This window comes from Callithrix jacchus, chromosome 4 (assembly GCF_049354715.1).
Source record: "Callithrix jacchus isolate 240 chromosome 4, calJac240_pri, whole genome shotgun sequence".
NCBI lineage: Eukaryota > Metazoa > Chordata > Mammalia > Primates > Cebidae > Callithrix > Callithrix jacchus.
Window position 1 is genome coordinate 26,274,990 of NC_133505.1, and position 27,004 is coordinate 26,301,993.

Below are 27,004 nucleotides of genomic sequence, written 5' to 3' on the forward strand. Positions count from 1 at the left end.
CGCCAGTGCAGCTGTTTCCACTGGTGCAGCTGTTTCGGCCAGCGCTGCAGCGCAGTGGACCTCCGTAAAAAATACACTGGTCTGGTTGCCCTGTCAAACTGGCAGTTGGAGGTCTGGGAAGGCAGATTAGCCCATTCATCTAGTTAAATGGGACAGAAACATAAAGCCAGGCCAGGAGATTCCCAGGCAGCCACGTTGTTTCAGCTGGTGCAGTAGGTCGCTGCAAGGGAAATCACACAGATCCTGGTGCCCTTTCAACAGGTGACTTGAACACCTGGGAGAGAGTCAACCATTCAACTTAAAAAAAAGAAAGGGCTCTGAGGCAGGGAGCCAGGTAATCAGGCTTGGTGGGTTCCACGCACACAAAAACAAACAGCAATTGGGAACGCTCGGGGTTGAGAGTTTCACGGCAAGCACGGCTAAAACCAGGATGGCCCAGCTCTGCGGGGGAGGAGCGTCTGCCATTACCGAGGCACTCCACCCCTATGGAGGTAGTCGGCCATTGCTGAAGCAGCCTGCTGTTGCCGAGGCAACCCGCCATTGCCAAGGCAACCCACCATAACAAAGAGAATCCACCATTACAGAGGTGGGCCAACACTGCTGAGGCCGTTCTAACCACACCCATATAAACAGGACTGCGGGGAAATACACATGGCAGCAGGGCAGAGCCAGCAGCAGGGTGGAACCCACAGCAGCTAAGCAAAGCCTCTACAGGCAGTGACTACACTGCCTCATTGCCGGGCAGGACAGCCCTGAAAAGAAAAGAAAAAAAAAGGCAGCAACACAAGGGATACCCATAAATAAAGCCCTAACTCCCCAGGCCAGAGCACCTAGGGAAAAAAAGGGGGTTGTTGAGTTCTGCTGCAGCAGACTTAAACGTACCCACCTAGCAGTTCTGAATGAACAATGGAGCTCACAGCTCAGCACTTGAGCTCCTATAAAAAACAGGCTGTCTCCTCAAGCAGCTCCCTGACCCCCATATATCCAAAGAGTCACCTGACAAAGGACTGATCAGACTGACATTTGGCGGGCATCATTCTGGGACAAAGATAGCAGAAGAAGAAACCGATAGCAACCCTTACTGTTCTGCAGCTGCTGCAGTGACCCCCAGACAAGCAGGGCCTGGAGTGGACCTCAGCAGTCCTAAAGCAGAGGGGCCAGACTGTTAGAAGAAAAACTAAGAAACAGAAATAACTTCATCATCAACAATCTGGATGTCCACCCAGGGACCCAATCTGAAAAACAGCAACTACACAGACAACAGGTGGATAAATCCACAAAGATGGGAAGAAACCAGTGCAAAAAGAGGAAAACACCCAAAACCAGAACACCTTGCCTCCTACAAGGAATCACAACTCCTCACCAGCAAGGAAACAAAGCTGGATAAAGAATGACTGTGATGAAATGATGGAATCACACTTCAGAAGGTGAGTAAGGAGAAACTTCTGTGAGCTAAAAGAACATGTTATAACTCAATGCAAAGAAACTAAGAACCTTGAAAAGATATTTGAGGAAAGAATAACTAGAATGGACAACTTAGAGAGAAATATGAGTGAATTGATGAAGCTGAAAAACACAACAGGAGAATTTCGTGAAGCATGCACAAGTTTCAAAAGCTGAATTGACCAAGCAGAAGAAAGGATATCAGAGGTCAAAGATCAACTCAATGAAATAAAACAAGAGGCAAGATTAGAGAAAAAATCACAAAAAGGAATGAACAAAGTATCCAAGAAATGTGGGACTATATGAAGAGACCTAACCTACGTTTGATAGGTGTACCAGAATGTGACAAAGAGAATGAATCCAAGCTGGAAAATACTCTTCAGGATATTATCCAGGAAAACTACCCTGACATAGCAAGGCAGGCCAATGTTCAAATCCAGGAAATACAGAGAACACGACAAAGATATTCCGCAAGAAGAGCAACCCCAACGCACATAATCATTTGATTCACCAGGGTTGAAATGCAGGAGAAAATGCTATGGGCAGTCAGAAAGAAAGGTCAGGTTACCCACAAAGGGAAGCCCATCAGACTCACAGCAGATCTCTTGGCAGAAACCCTACAAGACAGAAGAAAGTGGGCACCAATATTCAACATCCTTAAAGAAAAGAACTTTCAACCCAGAATTTCATATCCAGCCAAACTAAGCTTCATAAGTGAAGGAAAAAAAAATCCTTCACGAACAAGCAAGTACTCAAAGATTTTGTTACCAACAGGCCTGCGTTACTAGAGCTCCTGAAAGAGGCACTAACATAAAAAGGAACAACAAGTACCAGCCACTCCAAAAACATACAAAATGTTGAACAGCATCAACAAAATGAAGAATCTGCATCAACTAACAAGAAAAACAACCAGCTAGAATCAAAATGGCAGGATCAAATTCACACATAACAATATTAACCCTAAAGGTAAATGGGCTAAAAGCACCAATCAAAAGACACAGACTGGCAAATTGGATAAAAAGCCAAAACCCATCGGTGTGCTGTATCCAGGAAATCCATCTCACATGCAAGGATACACAAAGGCTCAAAATCAAGGGATGGTGGAAGATTTACCAAGCAAATGGAGAGCAAAAAAAAAGCAAAAGTTGCAATTCTCATCTCTGATAAAAAAGACTTTAAAGCAACAAAGATCAAAAGAGACAAAGAAGGTCATTACATAATGGTAAAACTATTGACAAAACAAGAAGAGCTAACGATCCTAAACATATATGGACCCAATACAGGAGCACCCAGATATATAAGGCAAGTTCTTAGTGACTTACAAAGAGACTTAGACTCCCACACAATAATAGTGGGAGACTTTAACACTCCACTGTCAATATTAGACAGATCAACCAGACAGAAAATTAACAAGAATATCCAGGGCTTGAACTCAGAGCTAGAAAAAGCAAATCTGATAGACATTTACAGAACTCTCCACCCCAAATCCACAGAATATACATTCTTCTCAGCACCACATCACACCTACTCTAAAATTGACCACATAATTGGAAGCAAATCACTCCTCAGCAAATGCAAAACAACTGAAATCATAACAAACAGTCTCTCAGACCACAGTGAAATCATGTTAGAACTCAGAATTCAGAAACTAACTCAGAATCGCACAGCTTCATGGAAACTGAACAACTGGCTCTTGAATGTTGACTGTATAAACAATGAAATGAAGGCAGAAATAAAGAACTTCTTCAAAACCAATGAGAGCAAAGACAAAACATACCAGAATCTCTGGGACACATTTAAAGCAGTTTCTAGAGGAAAATATACAGCAAGAAGTGTCCACATGAGAAGAGTGGAGAGATCCAAAATTGACACCCTATTGTCAAAATTGAAAGAGCCAGAGGAGCAAGATCAAAAAACTCAAAACCTAGCAGAAGACAAGAAATAACTAAGATCAGAGCTGAACTGAAGGAGATAGAGACATGAAAAACCCTTCAAAAAATCAATAAATCCAAGAGCTGGTTTTTTTAAAAGAACAACAAAATAGACAGACCACTAGCCAGATTGATATAAAAGAAAAGAGAGAATAACCAAATAGATGCAATAAAAAACGATAAAGGGGAAATCATTACAGATCCCGCAGAAACTCAGACCAGCATCAGAGAATATTACAAACAACTCTATGCACATAAACTAGTAAACCTGGAAGAAATGGATAAATTTCTGGACACTTGTGTCCTCCCAAACCTAAACCGGGAAGAAGTAGAAACTATAAATAGACCAATAACAAGATATGAAGTTGAGGCAGCAATTAAGAGCCTACCACACAAAAAAAGCCCAGGTCCAGATGGGTTCACAGCCGAATTCTACTGGACACACGAAGAGGAACTGTTACCATTCCTTCTGAAACTATTCCAAATAATCCAAAAATAGGGAATCCTTCCCAAATCATTTTATGAGACTAACATCATCCTGATACCAAAACCCGGCAGAGACTCAACAAGAAAAGAAAACTTCAGGCCAATATCCATGATAAACAGAAACACAAAAATCTTCAATAAAATACTGGCAAGCTGACTGCAACAGCAAATCAAAAAGCTTATCCAAGATGATCAAGTAGGATTCATCCCGGGGATGCAAGGCTGGTTCAACATACACAAGTCTATAAGTGTAATTCACCACATAAACAAACCCAAAAACAAAAACCACGTGATTATCTCAATTGACGCAGAGAAAGCATTCGACAAAATTCAACAGCCCTTTATGCTAAAAACCCTCAATAAACTCGGTATCGATGGAACGTATCTCAAAGTAATAAAAGCTATTTATGACAAACCAACAGCCAATATCATACTGAATGGGCAAAAAGTGGAAGCATTCCCTTTGAAATCTGGCACTAGACAAGGATGCTCTCTCTCACCACTCCTATTCAATATAGTACTGGAAGTTCTAGCCAGAGCAATCAGACAAGAAAAAGAGATAAAGGGGATTAAAATAGGAAAGGAGGAAGCCAATTTGTCTCTATTTGCAGACGACATGGTAGTTTATCTAGAAGAACCCATCGTCTAAGCTCAAAAACTCCTGAAACTGATAAGCAACTTCAGCAAAGTCTCAGGAAACAAAATCAATGTGCAAAAATCAAAAGCATTCCTATACACCAATAACAGACTGAAAAGGAGCCAAATCAAGAACGAACTGCCATTCACAATTGCTACAAAGAGAATAAAATACCTAGGAATACAACTAACAAGCAACGTAAAGGACCTCTTCAAAGAGAACTACAAACCACTGATCAACGAAATAAGAGAGGACACAAATAGATGAAGAAACACTCCATGTTAATGGCTAGGAAGAATCAATATCGTGAAAATGGCCATACTGCCCAAAGTAATTTACAGATTCAATGCTATCCCCATCAAGCTACCAATGACCTTCTTCACAGAACTGGAAAAAACCACCTTAAACTTCATATGTAATCAAAAGAGAGCCCACATAGCCAAGTCAATTCTAAGCAAAAAGAACACAGCGGGAGGCATCACACTACCAGACTTCAAACTATACTACAAAGCTACAGTAATCAACACAGCATGGTACTGGTATCAAAACAGAGATATAGACCAATGGAACAGAACAGAGGCATCAGAGGCAACACAACATATTTACAACCATACAATCTTTGATAAACCTGACAAAAACAAGCAATGGGGAAAGGATTCCTTGTTTAATAAATGGTGTTGGGAAAACTGGCTAACCATGTGCAGAAAGCAGAAACTGGACCCCTCCCTGACACCTTACACTAAAATTAACTCCAGATGGATTAAAGACTTAAACATAAGACCTGGCACCATAAAAACCCTAGAAGAAAATCTAGGCAAAACCATTCAGGACATAGGAGTAGGCAAGGACTTCATGAACAAAACACCAAAAGCATTGGAACAAAAGCCAAAATAGACAAATGGGACCTAATCAAACTCCACAGCTTCTGCACAGCAAAAGAAACAGTCATTAGAGTGAATCAGCAACGAACAGAATGGGAACAAATTTTTGCAGTTTACCCATCTGACAAAGGGCTGATATCCAGAATTTAAAAAGAACTCACACAGATTTACAAGAAAAAAAACAAACAAGCCCATTCAAAAATGGGCAAAGGATAGGAACAGACACTTTACAAAAGAAGACATACACGAGGCCAACAAACATATGAAAAAATGCTCATCATCACTGGTCATTAAAGAAATGCAAATCAAAACCACATTGTGATACCATCTCAGGCCAGTTAGAATGGTGATCGTTAAAAAAATCTGGAGACAGCAGATGCTGGAGAGATGTGGAGAAATAGGAACACTTTTACACTGTTGGTGGGAGTGTAAATTAGTTCAACCATTGTGGAAAACAGTGTAGCAATTCCTCAAGGACCTAGGAATAGAAATTCCATTTGACCCAGCAATCCCATTACTGGGTATATATCCAAAGGATTATAAATTGTTCTACTATAAGGACACATGCACACGAATGTTCATTGCAGCACTGTTTACAATAGCAAAGACCTGGAATCAACCCAAATGCCCATTGATGATAGACTGGAGAGGGAAAATGTGGCACATATACACCATGGAATATTATGCAGCAATCAAAAACGATGAGTTCGTGTCGTTTGTAGGGACATGGATGAATCTGGAGAACATCATTCTCAGCAAACTGACACAAGAACAGAAAATGAAATACCACATGTTCTCACTCATAGACGGGTGATGAACAATGAGAACACATGGACATAGGGAGGGTAGCACTACACACTGGGGTGTATTGGGGGAAAAAGGGGAGGGACAGTGGGCGAGGGAGTCGGGGAGAAATAGCATGGGGAGAAATGCCAAATGTGGGTGAAGGGGAGGAAGGCAGCAAATCACACTGCCACATGTGTACCTATGCAAGTATCTTGCATGTTTGGCACATGTACCCTGAAATCTTAAATGCAATAAAAAAATTAATTAATTAAAATAAAGAGCTTCTGGACAGCAAAAAAAAAAAAAGAATTAATATCACTAAAATGTTCATACTACCTAAAGCAACATATAGATTCAACATAATCTGTATCAAAATTCCAATAAACATTTTTACAGGAACAAATAAAATAATTCTTAAATTCATATGGAAACAAAAAAGACCCTGAAGAGTCAAAATATTCTTAAGGGGAAAAATAAAGAAACAAAGTTGGAAGCATCATACTTCCTATTCTCAAATTGCATTACGAAGCAAAAGTAATCAAAACAGTATGGTACTGGCTGGGCACAGTGACACATACCTGTAATCCCAGTACTTTGGCAAGCCAAAGCAGGTGAATTGCTTGAGCTTAGGAATTCAAGACAAGACTGGACAACATGGCTAAACCCCATATCAAAACAATAATAATAATTTGGGTGTGGTGGTATACACCTGTAGTTTCAGCTACTTGAGAGTATGGGATGGGAGGATTGCTTCAGCTAAGGAGGTCAAGACTGCAGCAAGCTGAGACATCACCATTGCACACCATCAAAGACCTTGTCTCAAAAAAGAATACAGTATAGCACTGACATAAAAACATACATAGACCAATGGAACAGAATCGGGGCTTAGAAATAAATCCAAGCATATACAGACAAATAATCTTTGGCAATGCCACCAAGCAGACATGATAGAGAAGGTATGGCCTCTTCGATAAATGGTGTTGGGAAAATTGGACATCCACATGCCAAAGAATGAAACTGGACCCTTACCTTACATCATACACAAAAGTCAACTCAAAATGAATCAAAGATCTAAATGTAAGACCTAATACCATGAAACTCCTAGGAAAAAAACATAGGAGAAAAGCTCTGACATGAGTCTTGGCAATTATTTTTTGGATATGAAACCAAAAGCACTGGCAACAGAAGCAAAACCAAAAAACAATTATTAAAAACGAGTGACACTGCATCTAACTAAAAAGCTTCTACAGAGCAAAGAAAACAATAAACAAAATGAAAAGGCAGCCTATGGATTAGAAGAAAATATCTGCCAACTATTTATCAAGTAAAGGGTTGACCTCCCAAATATAGAACAAACTTAACAACAGCAAAAAACCAAATAACCTAATTTAAAAATAGGCAGCAGAATGCAGTGGCTCACACCTGTAATCCCAGAACTTTGTGAGACTGAGCTGAAGCACCTGAGTTCAGGAGTTGGAGACCAGGCTGGCCAACATGGCGAAACCCATCTCTACTGAAAATACATTAGGCAGGCATGGTGGTGCATGCCTGTAATCCCAGCTACTAGGGAGGCTGAGGCAGGAGGATTGCTTGAATCTGGGACGTGGTGTTGCAGTGAGCTGAGATCGTTCGACTGCACTCCAGCTTGGGCAGCAAAGTGAGACTCAATCTCAAAAAAAAAAAAAAAAATTGGCAAAGGACCTAAATAGACATTTTCTCAAAGACATACAAATGGCCAGGAATATGAAAAGGTGCTCAACATCACTAATTCACAGGAAAATGAAATTCAAAACCACAGTGAACTATCATCTCATACCTGTTAAGATGGCTATTAACAAAAAGACATGATATAATAAATATTGGCTAAGATGTAAAGAAAGAAAACCTTTGTACACTGTTGGTGGGAATGCAGATTGGTGTAGCCATTAAGAAAAACAGTATGAAGGTTCCTAAAGAAATTAAAAACAGAACTACTATATGCCCTAGTAATCCCTCTTCCAGATAATATACCCAAAAGAAATAAAATGAACACTCTGTAAAGATATCTACAATCCAGTGTTCACTGTAGCATGATTCATAGTAGCAAAGATATGGAAACAGTTCATTCATCTGTGGACAGATACATGAATAAAGAAATTGTGATATATATATATATGTATATATATATATATATTTGTGTGTGTGTGTATGTGTGTGTGCACCTGTGTGTGTAATATTATTCAGTCTTAGAAAGGAAAGAGATTCTGCCATTTGCAACAACATGGATGAAACTACAGGACATTATGCTATGTGAAATAAACCAGGCAGAAAAAGACAAATACTGCAAGAGCTTACCTATATATGGAATCTTAAAAAAAAAAAACAAATTATAGAAACAGAATAGAACAGCGACTACTAAGGGTGGAGGAGTGCAGGAAATAGGAAGCTATAAGTAAAAGGATACAACCTTGCAGTTATGTCATATGAATAAGTCTCGAGATGTAGTATACAATGTGAAGATTACAGTTAGGCTGGGTGTAGTGGCTCACGCCTGTAATCCCAGCACTTTGGGAGGCGGAGGCAGGCTGATTATGAGGTCAGAAGTTTGAGACCAGTCTTGCCAACATAGTGAAACACTATCTCTACTAAAAATCCAAAAAATTAGCCTGGTGTGGTGCTGTGCTCCTGTAATCCCAGCTACTCCAGAGGCTGAGGCAGGAGGATCATGTGAACCTGGGAGGCAGAGGTTGTAGTGAACCAAGATTGTGCCATTTCACTTCAGCCCAGGTGACAGTGTGAGACTTCATTTCAAAAAAAAAAAAGAGAGATTACAGTTCATAATATTGTACTGTATACTGAAAATTTGCCAAGAGGGTCTATTTTAGGTAATCATACAAGATAACCATGTGATATGGTTTGTCTTTGTGTCCCCACACAAATCTCATCTCAAATTATAATCTCCAGGGGTTGAGGGAGGGACCTCATGGAAGGTGATTGAATCATGGGGTGCTTTCCTGATGCGGTTTTCATGATAGTGAGTTTTGACAAGATCTAATGGTTTTATGAGTGTTTGACAGTTTCTTCTTCACATGGTCTCACTCTTTTGCTGCCTGTTTCACCTTCTGCCATGATTCTAAGTTTCCTGAGGCCTCCTCAGTCATGCAAAACCCTAAGTTAATTAAACTCTTTTCTTTGTAAATTACCCAGTCTCGGGTAGTATCTTTATAGCAGTGTGAAAATGGACTAATACAGAGAATTGGTACCAGCAGAGTGTGGTCCTGCCATAACAATAACCTGAAAATGTGGAAGCAACTTTGGAACTGGGTCACAAGCAGAGATTGGATGGGTTTGGAGGGCTTAGAAGAAGACAGGAAGATTTGGAAAAGCATGGAACTTCCTAGAGACTTGTTGAATGGTTTTGACTAAAATGCTGATAATAATATGGATGATGAAGTCCAGGCTGAGGAGATCTCATATGGAGATGAAGAACTTACTGAGAATGGGAGAAAGGTCACTCTTGGTATGCCCTAGCAAAGAGACTGGTGGCATTTTGCCCCTGCCATAGAGATCTGTGAACTTTTGAACTTGAAAGAAATTATCTGAAATTGGAACGTACATTTAAAAGATAAGCAGAGCATAAAAGGTTGGAAAATTTGCAGCCTGACAATGCAAAAAACAGAAAACATTATTTTCTGGGGAGAAATTCAAGCCTGCTGCAGAAATCTGCATAATGAGTAGCCAGTGTTAATCACCAAGACAATGGGGGAAATGTCTCCAGGGCATGTCAGAGATCTTGGTGGCAGCTCCTCCCATCAGAGGTCCAGAGGTCTAAGAGGAATAAATGGTTTTGTGGGCTGGGCCGAGACTCCCAGCTCTGTGTAGCCTCAGGTCTTGGTGCCCTGTGTCCCAGCTGTTTCAGCTTCAGCCATGGCTAAAAGATGCCAAGATACAGCTTGGGCAGTTGCTTCAGAGGGTGCAAGCTCCAGGCCTTGGCAGGTTCCATGTAGTGTTGGACCTGCAGGTGCACAGAAGTCAAGAACTGAGGTTTGGGAACCTTCACCTAGATTTCAGACAGTGTATGGATGTCCAGGCAAAGGTGTGTTGCAAGAGTTGAGCCCTCATGGAGAACCTCTACTAGGGCAGTGTGGAAAGGAAATGTGGGCTTGAAGCCCTCACACAGAGTCCCCACTGGGGCACTGCCTAGTGGAGCTGTGAAAAGAGGGTCACCATCCTTCAGACCCCAAAATGGTAGAACCACTGACAGCTTGCACTCCACACCTGGAAAAGCTGCAGGCACTCAATGCCAGCCTGTGAAGGAGCTGCCCAAGGCCATGCCATGAGAGTCCACCTTGTGCAACAGTGTGCCCCAGATGTGAGATATTAAGTCAAAGGAGATCATTTTGGAGCTTTAACATTTAATTACTGCCTCTCTGAATGTGGGAGTTGCGTGGGGCCTGTGGCACCTTTGTTTTGGCCAATTTTTCCCATTTGGAATAGATATATTTACCCACTGCCTGTACCCCATTGTATCTAGGAAGTAACTAATTTGCTTTTGATTTTATAGGCTCATAGGTGGAAGGGACTTGCCTTGTCTCAGATGAGACTTTTGATGGTGGACTTTTGAGTTAATGCTAAAATGAGTTAAAACTCTGGGGGACTGTTGGGAAGGCATGATTGAATTTGAAATGTGAGATTTGGGAGGGGCCAAGGATGGAATGATGGGGTTCAGCTTTGTGTCCCCACTCAAATCTCACCTGGAATTGTAATCTCCAGGTGTTGAAGGAGACTGAATCTCCAGGTATTGAATCTCATAGATTATTGAATCATGGGGGTGGTTTCTGCATACTGTTCTCATGATAGTGAGTGAGTTTTCATGAGATCTGATGGTTTTGTATTTGACAGTTCCTCCATCACATATGCTGTCTCTCCAACTGCCTTATCAGGAAGGTGCTTTTTCACCTTCTGCCATAATTGCTAAGTTTCCTGAGGTCTCCCCAGCCATATGAAACTGAGTCAATTAAACCTCTTTACTTTATAAATTACCCAGTCTGGGCAGAGTCCAGCATAGCAGCTCAGCAAGGCCTCTGCAGGCAGACTGTCAAGTAGATTCCCTTCTTGCTGTGCAGGGCATCTCAGAAAAAGAAGAGAGCCCCCTGTCAGGGACTTACAAAGCCCCCACTTTCCTGGGACAGAGCACCTGAGAAAGAGGCAGTTGTGGGTTCTGCTTCAGCAGACCTACACTTTCCCACCTGGCAGCACTGAAGGGAGCAATGGATCACCCAGAACAGTGCTTGAGCTCTGTTAAGGGACAGGGTGCCTCCTCAAGTGGCTCCCTGACCCCCCATGTATCCTAACTGGGTGACACAACATACAAGAGAGCTATACCTGAAACCTGGCAAGTACTCTTTTTGGATGAAGCTACCAGAGGAAGGCACAGGAAGCAATCTTTGCTATTCTGCAACCCCCATGGGTGACTCCCAGGCAAGCAGTGTCTGGAGTGAACCTCCAGCAAACTCCAGCAGACCTATGCAGAGCCTCACTGTTAGAAAGAAAACTAACAAACAGAAAGAAATCGCTTCAACATCAACAGAAAAGACGTCCACTCAGAAATCCCATCCAAAAGTCACCAACTTTAAAGACTAAAGATAAATAAATCCACGAAGATGGGAAGGAACCAGTGAAGAATGGCTGAAATTGCCAAAAGCCAGAATGCCTTTTCTCCTCAAAGGGATCACAACCCCTCACCAGCAAGGGAACAAAACTGGCTGGAGAATGAGTGTGATTAATTGACAGAAGCACACTTCAGAAGGTGGGTAATAACAAATGCCTCTGAGCTAAAGGAACATGTTCTAACCCAATGCAAGGAAACTAAGAACCCTGAAAAAAGGTTAGAGGAAATGCTAATGAGAATAACCAGCATGGAGAAGAACATAAACAACATGATGGAGCTGAAAAACACAGCACAAAAACTTGGTGAAGCATACACTAGTTTCGATAGCCAATTCAATCAAGTGGAAGAAAGGATATCAGAGATTGAAGGTCAACTCAGTGAAATAAAGCAAGAAGGCAAGACTAGAGACAAAAGAGTGAAAAGAAATAAACAAAGCCTCCAAGAAATATGGGGTTATGTGTAAAGACCTAATCTACATTTGATCAGTATACCTAAAAATGATGGGGAGAACAAAACCAAGTTGGAACACACTCTTCAGGATATTATCCAGGAGAACTTCCCTAACCTAGCAAGGCATGTCAATATTCAAATACAGGAAACACAGAGAACACCACAAAGGTATTCCTCGAGAAGAGCAAACCCCAAGGCACACAATCATCAGATTCACCAGGGTTGAAGTGAATGAAAAAATGATAAGAGCAGCCAGAGAGAAAGTTTGGGTTACCTACAAGGGAAGCCCATCAGACTCACAGCAGATCTCTTGGCAGAAACCCTACAAGCCAGAAGAGAGTGGGGACCAATATCCAATATCCTAAAAGAAAAGAACTTTCAACCCAGAATTTCATATCCAGCGAAACTAAACTTCATAAGCAAAGAAGAAATAAAATCCTTTACGGACAAGCAACTGCTGAGAGATTTAATCACCACCAGGCCTGCCCTACAAGAGCTCCTGAAGGAAGCACTAAACATGGAAAGGAACAACCAGTACCAGCCACCTCAAAAAACATACCAAACTGTAAAGGCCATCGACACTGTGAAGAAACGGCATCAACTAATGGGCAAAACAACCAGCTAGCATCAAAAAGGCAGGATCAAATTCACACATAACAATATTAATCTTAAATGTAAATGAGCTAAATGCTCCAATCAAGACACAGACTGGCAAATTGGATAAGAAGTCAAGACCCATTGGTGTGCTGTATTCAGGAATCCCATCTCACATGCGAAGACACACATAGGCTCAAAATAAAGGAATAGAGGAAGATTTACCAAGCAAATGGAGAGCAAAAAATAAGCAGGGGTTGCAATCTTAGTCTCTGATAAAGAAGGCTTTAACCCAACACAGATCAAAAGAGACAAAGAAGGGCATTACATAATGGTAAAGGGATTAATGCAACAAGAAGAGCTAACTGTCCTAAATATATATGCACCCAATACAGGAGCACAGAGATACATAAAGCAAGTTCTTAATATGACTTACAAAGAGACTTAGACTCCCACACAATAATAGTGGAGACTTTAACACTCCACTGTCAATACTAGACAGATCAATGGGACAGAAAATTAACAAGGATAGCCAGGATTTGAACTCAGATCTGGACCAAGTGGACCTGATAGACATCTACAGAACTTTTCACCCCAAATCCACAGAAAATACATTCTTCTCAGCACCACATTGCACTTATTCTAAAATTGACCACATAATTGGAAGTAAAACACTCCTCAGAAAATGCAAAAGAATGGAAATCATAACAAACAGTCTCTCAGGCCACTGCACAATTAAATTATGACTCAGGATTAAGAAATTCACTCAAAACTGCATAGTTACATGGAAACTAAACAACCTGCTCCTGAATGACAACTGGATAAATAATGAAATGAAGGCAGAACTAATGATGTTCTTCAAAGCCAATGAGAATGAAGATACAACATACCAGAGTCTCTTGAACACATTTAAAGCAGTATCTAGAGGAAAATTTATAGCACTAAATGCTCACCAGAGAAGTGAGGAAAAATATAATTGACACCCTAACTCATGATTAAAAGAACCAGAGGAGCAAGATCAAACCAATTCAAAAGCTAGCAGGAGGCAAGAAATAACTAAGATCAAAGCAGAACAAAAGGAGTTAGAAACACAAAAAACCCTCAAAAACATCAATAAATTCAGGAGCTGTTTTTTTTTAAAAGATCAACAAAATAGACTGCTAGCCAGATTAATAAAAAAGAAAAGGAGAAGATTCAAATAGATGTGATAAAAAATGATAAAGTGGATATCACCACTGATCCCACAGAAATACAAACTACCATGAGAGATTACTGCAAACACCTCTATGCAAATAAACCAGTAAATCTAGAAGAAATGGATAAATTCCTGGACACTTACACCCTCCCAAGACTAAACCAGAAAGAAGTTGTATTCCTGAATAGACCAATAACAAGGTCTGAAGTTGAGGCAGCAATTAATCGTCTACCAACCAAAAAAAGTCCAGGATCAGATGGATTCACAGCTGAATTCTACCAGAGGTACAAAGAAGAGCTGCTACCATTCCTTCTGAAACGATTCCAAACAATACTAAAAGAGGGAATCCTCCCTAACTCATTTTAGGAGACCAGCATCATTCTGATACCAAAACCCAGCAGAGACATAACTAAAAAAAAAAAAAAAATTTAGGCCAATATCCATGGCCTAAATTTAGGCCATGACGAACAATAATGCAAAAATCTTCAATAAAATGCTGACAAACTGAATCCAAAACACATCAAAAAGCTTATCCATCACAATCAAGTCAGCTTAATCCCAGAATGCGAGGCTGGTTCAACATACGCAAGTCTATAAACATAATCAATCACATAAACAGAACCAAAGACAAAAACCACATGATTATCTCAATCGATGCAGAGAAGGACTTCAACAAAATTCAACAGCCCTGTATGCTAAAAACTATCAATAGGGCCGGGCGCGGTGGCTCATGCCTGTAATCCCAGCACTTTGGGAGGCTGAGGCGGGTGGATCACGAGGTCAAGAGATCGAGACCACCCTGGTCAACATGGTGAAACCCCGTCTCTACTAAAAACACAAAAAAATTAGCTGGGCATGGTGGCGCATGCCTGTAATCCCAGCTACTCGGGAGGTTGAGGCAGGAGAATTGCCTGAACCCAGGAGGTGGAAGTTGCAGTGAGCCGAGATCGCGCCATTGCACTCCAGCCTGGGTAACAAGAGCGAAACTCCATCTCAAAAAAAAAAAAAAAAATTCTCCATAAACTAGGTATCAACGATTGTATCTCAAAATAGTTAAAAGCTATTTATGACAATCCCACAGCCAGTATCATACTAAATGGGCAAAAACTGGAAGCATTCCCTTTGAAAACTGGCACAAGACAAAGATGCCCTCTCACACCATTCCTATTCAACATAGTTGAATTGGAAGTTCTGGCCAGGGCAATCAGGCAAGAGAAAGAAACAAAGGGTATTCAAATAGGAAGAAAGGATGTCAAATTGTCCCTGTTTACAGATGACAGAATTGTATATTTAGAAAACCCCACTGTCTCAGCCCAAAATCTCCTTAAGCTGATAAGCAACTTCAACAAAGTCTTAGGATACAAAATCAATGTGCAAAAATCACAAGCATTCCTATACACCAATAATAAACACAGAGCCAAATCATGAGTGAACTCCCATTCACACAATTGCTACAAAGAGAATAAAATACCTAGGAATATAACTAACAAGGATGTGAACAACCTCTTCAAGGAGAACTACAAACCACTGCTCAAGGAAATAAGAGAGGACACAAACAGATGGAAAAACATTCCATGCTCTAGGTTGGAAAGAACCAATATTATGAAAATTGCTATACTGCCCAAAGTAATTTATAGATTCAATGCTATCCCCATCAAGCTACCAATTACTTTCTTCACAGCAGTGGAAAAAAACACCTTAAATTTCATATGGAACCAAAAAAGAGCCTGCACAGCCAAGACAATCCTAAACAAAAAAAAAAAGAAGAAGAAGAAGAAACAAAGCTGGAGGCATCATACTACCTGACTTCAAACTATATTACAAGGCTACTGTAATCAAAATAGCATGGTACTGATACCAAAACAGAGTTATAGACCAATGGAACAGAACAGAGGCCTCAGAAAGAATGCCAAACGACTGCAACCATCTGATCTTTGACAAAACTGACAAAAACAAGCAATGAGGAAAGAATTATCTATTTAATAAATGGCCTTGGAAAAACTGGCTAGCCATATGCAGAAAGCTGAAACTTGATCCCTTCCTTACATCTTACACTAAAGTTAACTCTAGATGGATTGAAGATTTAAACATGAGGCCTAACACCACAAAAACTCTAGAAGAAAACCTAGGCAATATCATTCAGGACATAGGCATGGGCAAGGACTTCATGACTAAAACACCGAAAGCAATGACAACAAAAGCTCTTAAGTTTAAGAGCTTTTGCACAGCAAAAGAAACTATCAATAGAGTAAACTGGCAACCAACAGAATGGGAAAAATTTTGGCAATTACCCATCTGACAAAGGGCTAATATCCAAAATCTGCAAAGAACTAAAACAAATTTACAAGAAAAAAATCAAACAACCCCATCAAAAAGTCAGCAAAGGATATGAACAGACACTTTTCAAAAGAACACATTTATGCAGCCAACAAACATATGAAAAGAAGCACATCATCACTGGTCATTAGAGAAATGCACATAAAAATCACATTGAGATACCACCTCACGCCAGTTAGAATGGCGATCACTAAAAAATCAGTAGACAACAGATGCTGGAGAGTATGTGGAGAAGTAGGAATGTTTTTTTTTTTTTACACTTTTGGTGGGAGTGTAAATTAATTCAATCATTGTGGAAGACAGTGTGGTGATTCCTCAATGATCTAGAAATAGAAATTCCATTTGACCCAGAATCCCGTTACTGGGTATATATCCAAAGGATAATAAATCGTTCTACTATAAAGACACATGCACACGTATGTTTACTGCAGCACTGTTCACAACAGCAAAGACATGCCCATCAATGATAGATTTAATAAAGAAAATGTGGCACATATACACCATAGAATACTATGCAGCCATAAAAAAAGATAAGTTCATGTTTTTTGCAGGGACATGGATGAATCTGGAAACCATCATTCTCAGCAAACTGATGCAAGAACAGAAAACTAAACACTAAATATTCTCATTCATAAGTGGGTGTTGAACAATGAGAACACACGGACACAGGAAGAGGAACATCACACACTGGGGCCTGAGGGGTGGGGAAGCTAGGGGAGGAACAGCAGGGGGTGGTGGGATTGGGGAGGGATAGCATTAGGAGAAATACTTTATGTAGATGACGGGGCAACTGATGCAGCAAACCACCACTATGGCACATTATACCTGTGTAACAAACCTGCATGATCTGCACATGTACCCCAGAACTTAAAGTAAAATAAATTTTTAAAAAATTCATGAGAGATAGGTATTTTAGAAAATAGTAAACCTAGTATGGGAGTTAATTATTTCTAAAATTAAAACAACAAAAAAAAATTGAAGAGAAATAAAAATAAATTGCCCAGTCTCAGGTATTTATTACAGCAGTGTGAGAATGGATTAATACACTATGTAAGATGATGAATATATTAATTATAGTAATCACTTCATTATATACATGTATTACCAGAACACTACATTATATATCTCAAATATATACAAGTTTTTAAATAAGAAAAATAAAATAAAACAAACTACTATTTGTTCCCCTTTTTGAAAAAAAAAATACATGGAACATTGATCAAGATACACTATATGCTGGGTCATAAAGCAAGTCTCAACAAATTTCAAAGGATTGCAGTCATACAAAGTATTAAACTAAACTAAAAATTAAGTTTTTTAAAAGTCATTTGAAAATCCTGGGCCAGGCACAGTGGCTCACACCTGTAATCCTAGCACTTTGGGAGCCCTGGGTGGGCAGATCACCTTATGTCAGGAGTTTGAGACCAGCCTGGCCAATATCATGAAACCCTGTTTTTACTAAAAATACAAAAATTAGGCAGGTATAGTGGCAGGTTCCTGTAATCCCAGCTACTCAGAGGCTGAGGAAGGAGAATCACTTGAACCCAGGAGGCAGACATTGCAGTAAGCTGATTGTGCCATTGCACTCCAGCCTGGGTGACAGAGTGAGACTCCATCAAAAAGAAGGGAAAGGGCAGGAAAGGAAAGGAAAGAGGGAGGGAGGGAGAAGGAAGAAAGGAAGGAAGGAAGAAAGAAAGAAAGGAAGGGAGGGTGGGAAGGAAGGAAGGAAAAGAGGAAGGAAAGGAAGGAAGGAAGGAAGGAAGGAAGGAAGGAAGGAAGGAAGGAAGGAAGGAAGGAAGGAAGGAAGGAAGGAAGGAAGGAAGGAAGAGATAATCCTATGTATACCGTGGAATACTATGCAGCCATAAAAAGTAATGATCTGTCCTTGGCAGGGACAGGGATGAAGCTGGAACCTCTTAGCCTCAGTAAACTAACATAGAACAAAAGACCAAATACTGCATGTTCTCACTTATAAGTGGGAGGTGAAAGATGAGAACACATGGATACATGGTGGGAGGAACAACACACACTGGGGACTGTCAGGGTTAGGGAAGGGAGAGCATCAGGAAGAACGGTTAATGGATGGGATGCTAGGCTTAACACCTAAGTGATGTGTTGATCTGTGCAGCAAACCACCATGGTACACTTATGTAACAAGCCTACACATCCTGCACATATACCCTGAAACTTAAGAGTTGAAAAAACTAAAGAGAATCTCCCCAAACTAGGCTGGAAACCATCAAGTCATGATGCAGATTTAACTCTGTCTTTGCACCTCAAAAAAGGGGTTCCAAATTTTCTCTTTTCTGTCTGCTTTGTATCTCATTGCCTTCTGCTCTTGTCTATTATTTCCATCCTTCTATTCTTTTTCTAGCTCCTTGATATAGATAATTGAACAACTGATTTTTTTTTCTAGAATAGGCTGTGGTAGACATAGAGATGTGCTACTCTGATGATACTTCAAAAAAGAACTCTGAGCCAGGTTGGGTGGCACATGCCTGTAATCCAGTGCTTTGGGAGGCCGAGGGGAGAGTATTACTTGAGGCCAGGAGTTTAGGACCAGCCTGGGCAACATGGCAAGACCATATCTCCACAAAAATGAGAAATTGGCCAGGCATGAAGGCATGCACCTGTAGTCCTGGGTACTCAGGAGGCTGAGGTGGGAGTTGAAGAGGTCAGCTACAGTGATCTATGATCGTATCACTGCACTCCAGTCAGTGACAGAGTGAGACCCTACCCAGCTGCTTATGAAAGTGGCCATATGACAGTCTCCAGAAGGCAACAGAAGAGAAAGCAGCTGGATAAGAGAGAAAACTCAGAAGTCAAAAGTTGGTTGTTTGGAAAGACTAATAAAATTGATAACTTCCTAACAAGATTTATTAAGAAAAAGAGACATAAAGAGAATACAAACTGCCAATATCAGGATTCAATATAGATTAAAAAGATAATAAAGCATATTATGAATCATTTTTGCCAATACATTTAACAACTTAGATTAAATGGACAGATTCCTTAAAAAGCACGACTTACTAAAATAGCCACACAGAAAATTGAAATTTTAAATAGTCCTATAGCTGTCGAAGTAATTGAATCCATAATTTAAAAACTTTTCCACAAAGAAAACTCTGGTTCCAGAGAGTAGCACTGGTAAATTCTTCCAAACATTTGAGGAAGAAATTATACTTACCTTGTATAAACTCTGTTAGTAAACAGAGACCAGGGACTACTTTCTAGCCTGTTTTATGAGGTCTGGATACCATAATATGTCAAGAATATCATAAGAAAGCAAAATTATAGGCCAATTTCTGTCAGACTAAGTTGCAGAAATTCAAAACAAAATAATAACAAATCAAATTCAGCAAGTGTGGTTTATCCTGGGAAGGCAAGATTGATTTAACATGCAAAAATCAATCAATGCAATTCACCACATTAACAGAATAGGTGACAAATATATAATCATCTCAGTAGATTCAATACCCATTCATCATTTTAAACAACCTCAGGGAAGCAGAATTAAAAGAAAATTTCCTCAATCTCATAAAAGGTAGAGGAAAAAAACCTACAGCTAACAGTAAAGTTGAAATATTGAACACTTTCGCCTATCAGAACCAGACAAGGATGTCCACTATGGTTTTTCTTTCAACTCTGAATTGTTCATTCTAGCCACTGTAATGAGGCCAGAAAAAATAAGTAAAAAATATGAAATTTGTGCAGAAAAATGTAAAACTCTCATTTGAAAATTATGTGACTGTGAACTGAAAATATTGAAAATAATCTACAAACTATTGAAGTTAATGCCTTAATTGAGTGAGGTTGCTAAAAGTATGATCAGTACGCAAAAACCGGATCAGTTAGGAGGTAGCGTCACATATTCTACAAGTTGACTTCAAGGTCTTTCCTACCCATGACAATTTATCTGGCTTCTCCATACAGGTGATTTTCTCCATTTAGACGGGAGGGGGAAAACCTGCTAGAACAAATCCAACATTGTTTGAGCAAAGTGTGAGGGGTGCTCCCAAGAAAAGGAGTTGGTCTTTTGTTTATGGAAACAATTTTTTTTGTGAGTTGTTGGTTATGAAATGTAAGACCCAAAGTTTTCACCAGAACAGGGTGTACCTGTCAAAGAGAACTAAAGTTCGTTTCACAATAATATAAAAGGCTAACCTCTGAAAAAAGAGCATTTTGAGCTGTTTCCTGCTTTGTATCTTAATTTCCTCTCTGTTGTCCTCCATTGCAGCAAACTGTATTAATTGCTTAATTAGTGTCAGACGTATTTTGGCATTTTCTTAGGAAATAAAAAAAGGGCTGTGATCATATTGGTGGTGAATTGAACCACAGGAAAACTGAAAGCAATAAAGTATAGCAAACCAGGAAGAGAATCCAACAGCCAAAAGTGGTCTAGAATAATCTGATGACTGGAGTTTGCTGTTGACAGATGCTGTCTGGGAATTTCCAGAAATATTTAGGAGGCGACTAAATTTACTAAAATCAAAAGTGGGATGTGGACCAAACTATTTTATTTGGATATTAAAAAATGGTTACAACTCAGTTATCTATAGACTTGGGGACATTTCATTACAATTACTCTATTGATAAATAACTTCCATATGAAAACAGAATACCACATAGCTTGCAAAGAACTTTACATTTTATTATATGATTTCACAGATAACTCATTACTGTTTTATTCTCCAAACCTGTCCCAATACTTGAAAGAGATGATATATATTTTCCCCAAATAATACTTTTTTTTTAATTTTTATTGCATTTTAGGTTTTGGAGTACATATGCAGAACATGCAAGACAGTTGCATAGGTACACACATGGCAGTGTGTTTTGCTTCCTTTCTCCCCTTTACCCACATTTGGCATTTCTCCCCAGGCTATCCCTCCCCAGCTCCCCCACTGCTGGCCCTCCCCTTTTGCCCCCAAGAGACCCCAGTGTTTAGTACTCCCCTCCCTGTGTCCATGTGTTCTCATTTTTCATTACCTGCCTATGAGTGAGAATATGCGGTATTTCATTTTCTGTTCTTGTGTCAGTTTGCTGAGAATGATGTTCTCCAGATTCATCCATGTCCCTACAAACGACATGAACTCATCATTTCTAATTGCTGCATAATATTCCATGGTGTATATGTGCCACATTTTTCCAATCCAGTCTATTATCAATGGGCATTTGGGTGGATTCCAGGTCTTTGCTATTGTAAACAGTGCTGCAATGAACATTTGTGTGCATGTGTCCTTATAGCAGAATGATTTATAGTCCTTTGGATATATACCCAGTAATGGGATTGCTGGGTAAAATGGAATTTCTATTTCTAAGGCCTTGAGGAATTGCCACACTGTCTTCCACAGTGGTTGAACTAATTTATACTCCCACCAACAGTGTAAAAGTGTTCCTTTTTCTCCACATTCTCTCCAGCATCTGTTGTCTCCAGATTTTTTAATGATTGCCATTCTAACTGGAGTGAGATGGTATCTCAATGTGGTTTTGATTTGCATCTCTCTGATGACCAGTGATGATGAGCATTTTTTCATATGATTGTTGGCCTCATATATGTCTTCTTTTGTAAAGTGTCTGTTCCTATCCTTTGCCCATTTTTGAATGGGTTGTTTGTTTTTTTTCCTGTAAATCTGTTTGAGTTCTTTGTAAATTCTGGATATCAGCCCTTTGTCAGATGGGTAAACTGCAAAAATTTTCTCCCATTCTGTTGGTTGCCGATTCACTCTAGTGACTGTTTCTTTTGCTGTGCAGAAGCTGTGGAGTTTGATTAGGTCCCATTTGTCTATTTTGGCTTTTGTTGCCAATGCTTTTGGTGTTTTGGTCATGAAGTCCTTGCCTACTCCTATGTCCTGAATGGTTTTGCCTAGATTTTCTTCTAGGGTTTTTATGGTGCCAGGTCTTATGTTTAAGTCTTTAATCCATCTGGAGTTAATTTTAGTGTAAGGTGTCAGGAAGGGGTCCAGTTTCTGCTTTCTGCACATGGCTAACCAGTTTTCCCAACACCATTTATTAAACAGGGAATCCTTTCCCCATTCCTTGTTTTTGTCAGGTTTATCAAAGATTGTATGGTTGTAGATATGCTGTGTTGCCTCTGATGCCTCTGTTTTGTTCCATTGGTCTATATCTCTGTTTTGATACCAGTACCATGCTGTTTTGATTACTGTAGGCTTGTAGTATAGTTTGAAATCCGATAGTGTGATACCCCCTGCTGTGTTCTTTTTGCTTAGAATTGACTTGGCTATGCGGGCTCTCTTTTGATTCCATATGAAGTTCATGGTGGTTTTTTCCAATTCTGTGAAGAAAGCCAATGGTAGCTTGATGGGGATAACGTTGATTCTGTAAATTACTTTGGGCAGTATAGCCATTTTCATGATATTAATTCTTCCTAACCATGAACATGGAATGTTTCTCCATCTGTTTGTGTCCTCTCTGATTTCGTTGAGCAGTGGTTTGTAGTTTTCCTTGAAGAGGTCCCTTATGTTCCTTGTGAGTTGTATTCCAAGGTATTTTATTCTTTTTGTGCAATTGTGAATGGCAGTTCATTCTTGATTTGGCTTTCTTTAAGTCTGTTATTGGTGTAGATGAATGCTTGTGATTTTTGCACATTGATTTTATATCTGAGACTTTGCTGAAGTTGCTTATCAGTTTCAGGAGTTTTTGGGCTGAGGCAATGGGGTCTTCTAGGCATACTATCATGTCGTCTGCAAATAGAGACAAGTTGGCTTCCATCTTTCCTATTTGAATACCCTTTATTTCTTTTTCTTGCCTGGTTGCTCTGGCGAGAACTTTCAGTACTATATTGAATAGGAGTGGTGAGAGAGGGCATCCTTGTCTAGTGCCAGATTTCAAAGGGAATGCTTCCAGTTTTTGCCCATTCAGTATGATATTGGCTGTTGGTTTGTCATAAATAGCTTTTATTACTTTGAGATACGTTCCATCGATACCGAGTTTATTGAGGGTTTTTAGCATAAAGGGCTGTTGAAGTTTGTCGAATGCTTTCTCTGCGTCAATTGAGATAATCATGTGGTTTTTGTTTTTGGTTCTGTTGATGTGGTGAATTACGTTTATAGACTTGCGTATGTTGAACCAGCCTTGCATCCCTGGGATGAATCCTACTTGAACATGATGGATAAGTTTTTTGATTTACTGTTGCAATTGGCTTGCCAATATTTTATTGAAGATTTTTGCATCTATGTTCATCATGGATATTGGCCTGAAGTTTTCTTTTCTTGTTGGGTCTCTGCCGGGTTTTGGTATCAGGATGATGTTGGTCTCATAGAATGATTTGGGAAGGATTCCCTCTTTTTCGATTATTTGGAATAGTTTCAGAAAGAATGGTACCAGCTCCTCTTTATGTGTCTGGTATAATTCGGCTGTGAACCCATCTGGACCTGGGATTTTTTGTGTGTGGTAGGCCCTTAATTGCTGCCTCGACTTCTGACCTTGTTATTGGTCTATTCATAGTTTCAGCTTCCTCGTGGTTTAGCCTTGGGAGGACACAGGAGTCCAGGAATTTATCCATTTCTTCCAGGTTTACTAGTTTATGTGCATAGAGTTGTTTGTAATATTCTCTGATGATGGTTTGAATTTCTGTGGAATCTGTGGTGATTTCCCCTTTATCATTTTTTATTGCATCTATTTGGTTGTTCTCTCTTTTATTTTTTATCATTCTGGCTAGTGGTTTGTCTATTTTGTTGTTCTTTTCAAAAAACCAGCTCTTGGATTTATTGATTTTTTGAAGAGTTTTTCATGTCTGTATCTCCTTCAGTTATCCTCTGATCTTAGTTATTTCTTGTCTTCTGCTAGGTTTTGAGTTTTTTTGATCTTGCTCCTCTAGCTCTTTCAAATTTGATGATAGAATGTCAATTTTGGATCTCTCCATTCTCCTCATATGGGCACTTATTGCTATATATTTTCCTCTAGAGACTGCTTTAAATGTGTCCCAGAGATTCTGGCATGTTGTGTCTTCGTTCTCATTGCTTTTGAAGAACTTCTTTATTTCTGCCTTCATTTCATTGTTTATCCAGTCAACATTCAAGAGCCAGTTGTTTAGTTTCCATGAAGCTATGTGGTTCTGGGTTGGTTTCTGAATTCTGAGTTCTAACTTGATTGCACTATGGTCTGAGAGACTGTTTGTTATGATTTCAGTTGTTTTGCATTTGCTGAGGAGTGCTTTACTTCCAATTATGTGGTCAATTTTAGAGTAGGTGTGATGTGGTGCTGAGAAGAATGTATATTCTGTGGATTTGGGGTGGAGAGTTCTGTAAATGTCTATCAGGTTTGCTTGTTCCAGGTCTGAGTTTAAGCCCTGGATATACTTGTGGCTTTTCTGTCTGGTTGATCTGTCTAATATTGACAGTGGAGTGTTAAAGTCTCCCATTATTATTGTGTGAGACTCTAAGTCTCTTTGTAAGTCATTAAGAACTTGCCTTATGTATCTGGGTGCTCCTGTATGGGTCCATATATGTTTAGGATCGTTAGCTCTTCTTGTTTTATCAATCTTTGACCATTATGTAATGGCCTTCTTTGTCTCTTTTGATCTTTGTTGCTTTAAAGTCTATTTTATCGGAGATGAGAATTGCAACTCCTGCTTTTTTTTGGTCTCCATTTGCTTGGTAAATCTTCCTCCATCCCTTGATTTTGAGCCTTTGTGTATCCTTGCCTTTGAGATGGGTTTCCTGGATACAGCACACTGATGGGTTTTGGTTTTTTATCCAATTTGCCAGTCTGTGTCTTTTGATTGGTGCATTTAGTCCACTTACCTTTAGGGTTAATATTGTTATGTGTGGATTTGATGCTGCCACTTTGATGCTAGCTGGCTGTTTTGCCCATTAGTTGATGTAGATTCTTCATTATGTTGATGCTCTTTAGCATTTAGTGTGGTTTGGGAATTGCTGGTACTTGTTGTTCCTTTCTATGTGTAGTGCCTCTTTCAGGAGCTCTTGTAAAGCAGGCCTGGTGGTGACAAAATCTCTGAGTACTTGCTTGTTCACAAAGGATTTTATTTTTCCTTCACTTATGAAGCTTAGTTTGGCTGGATATGAAATTCTGGGTTGAAAGTTCTTTTCTTTAAGGATGTTAAATATTGGCCCCACTCTCTTCTGGCTTGTAGAGTTTCTGCCGAGAGATCTGCTGTGAGTCTGATGGGCTTCCTTTTATGGGTGACCTGACCTTTCTCTCTGGCTGCCCTTAGTATTTTCTCCATTATTTCAACCCTGATGAATCTGACGATTATGTGCCTTGGGGTTGCTCTTCTTGCGGAATATCTTTGTGGTGTTCTCTGTATTTCCTGCATTTGAGTGTTGGCCTGCCTTGCTAGGTGGGGCAAATTTTCCTGGATTATATCCTGAAGAGTATTTTCCAGCTTGGATTCACTGTCTTTGTCACATTCTGGTATACCTATCAAACGTAGGTTAGATCTCTTCACATAGTCCCACATTTCTTGGAGACTTTGTTCATTTCTTTTTGCACTTTTTTCTCTAATCTTGGTTTCTCATTTTATTTCATTGAGTTGATCTTCGACTTCTGATATTCTTTCTTCTGCTTGGTCAATTCGGCTGTTGAAACTTCTGCATGCTTTGCGAAGTTCTCGTATTGTGTTTTTCAGCTCCTTCAATTCATTCATATTCCTCTCTAAGTTATCTATTCTTGTTATTATTTCCTCGATTCTTTTTCAAATATTTTTTCAAGGTTCTTAGTTTCTTTGCATTGATTTAAAACATGTTCTTTTAGCTCACAAAAGTTTCTCATTATCCACCTTCTGAAGTCTAATTCCATCATTTCGTCACAGTCATTCTATATTCAGCTTTGTTCCCTTGCTGGTGAGGAGTTTTGGTCTTTTTTAGGAGGCGAGATGTTCTGATTTCAGGTGTTTTCCTCCTTTTTGCACTGGTTTCTTTCCATCTTTGTGAATTTATCCACCTGTCATCTGAGTAGTTGCTGACTTTTCGATTGGGTCTCTGAGTGGACACCCAGATTGTTGATGATGTATTTCTGTTACTTGGTTTTCCTTCTACCAGTCTAGCCCTCCACTGTATGACTGCTGAGGTCCACTCCAGGCCCTGCTTATCTGGGATGCACCTATAGCGGCTGCAGAACAGTGAGGGATGCTACAAGTTTCTTCTTCTGCTATCTTTGTCCCAGAATGATGCCTGCCAAATGTCAGTCTTCTGGATATAGAGGGGTCAGGGAGCTGCTTGAGGAGACAGTCTGAACTTTATAGGAGCTCAAGTGCTGAGCTGTGAGCTCTGTTGTTCATTCAGGGCTTTTAGGCTGCTACGTTTAATTCTGCTGCAGCAGAACTCATTTTAAAAAAACCCTTTTTTTTCTCAGATGCTCTGTTTTGGGGGGTTGGGGCTTTCTTTATGGGTGTCCATTGCGCTGTCGTGCCCAGCTAGGAGGCAGTCTAGTCACTATTTGCCTGCCGAGGCTCCACCTTTCTGGTGTGAGGTCCACCCTGTTGCTGCAGGCTCTGCCGTGCTGCTGAGGTCTCCACCCTGCTGCCACGGGCTACGCCCTGCAGCGGAGTCTCTGTGTTGTGGCAGGTTGCCTTGGCAACAGCAGGCTACATCAGCAATGGGAGTTTACCTCAGTACGGGTGGATTGCCTCGG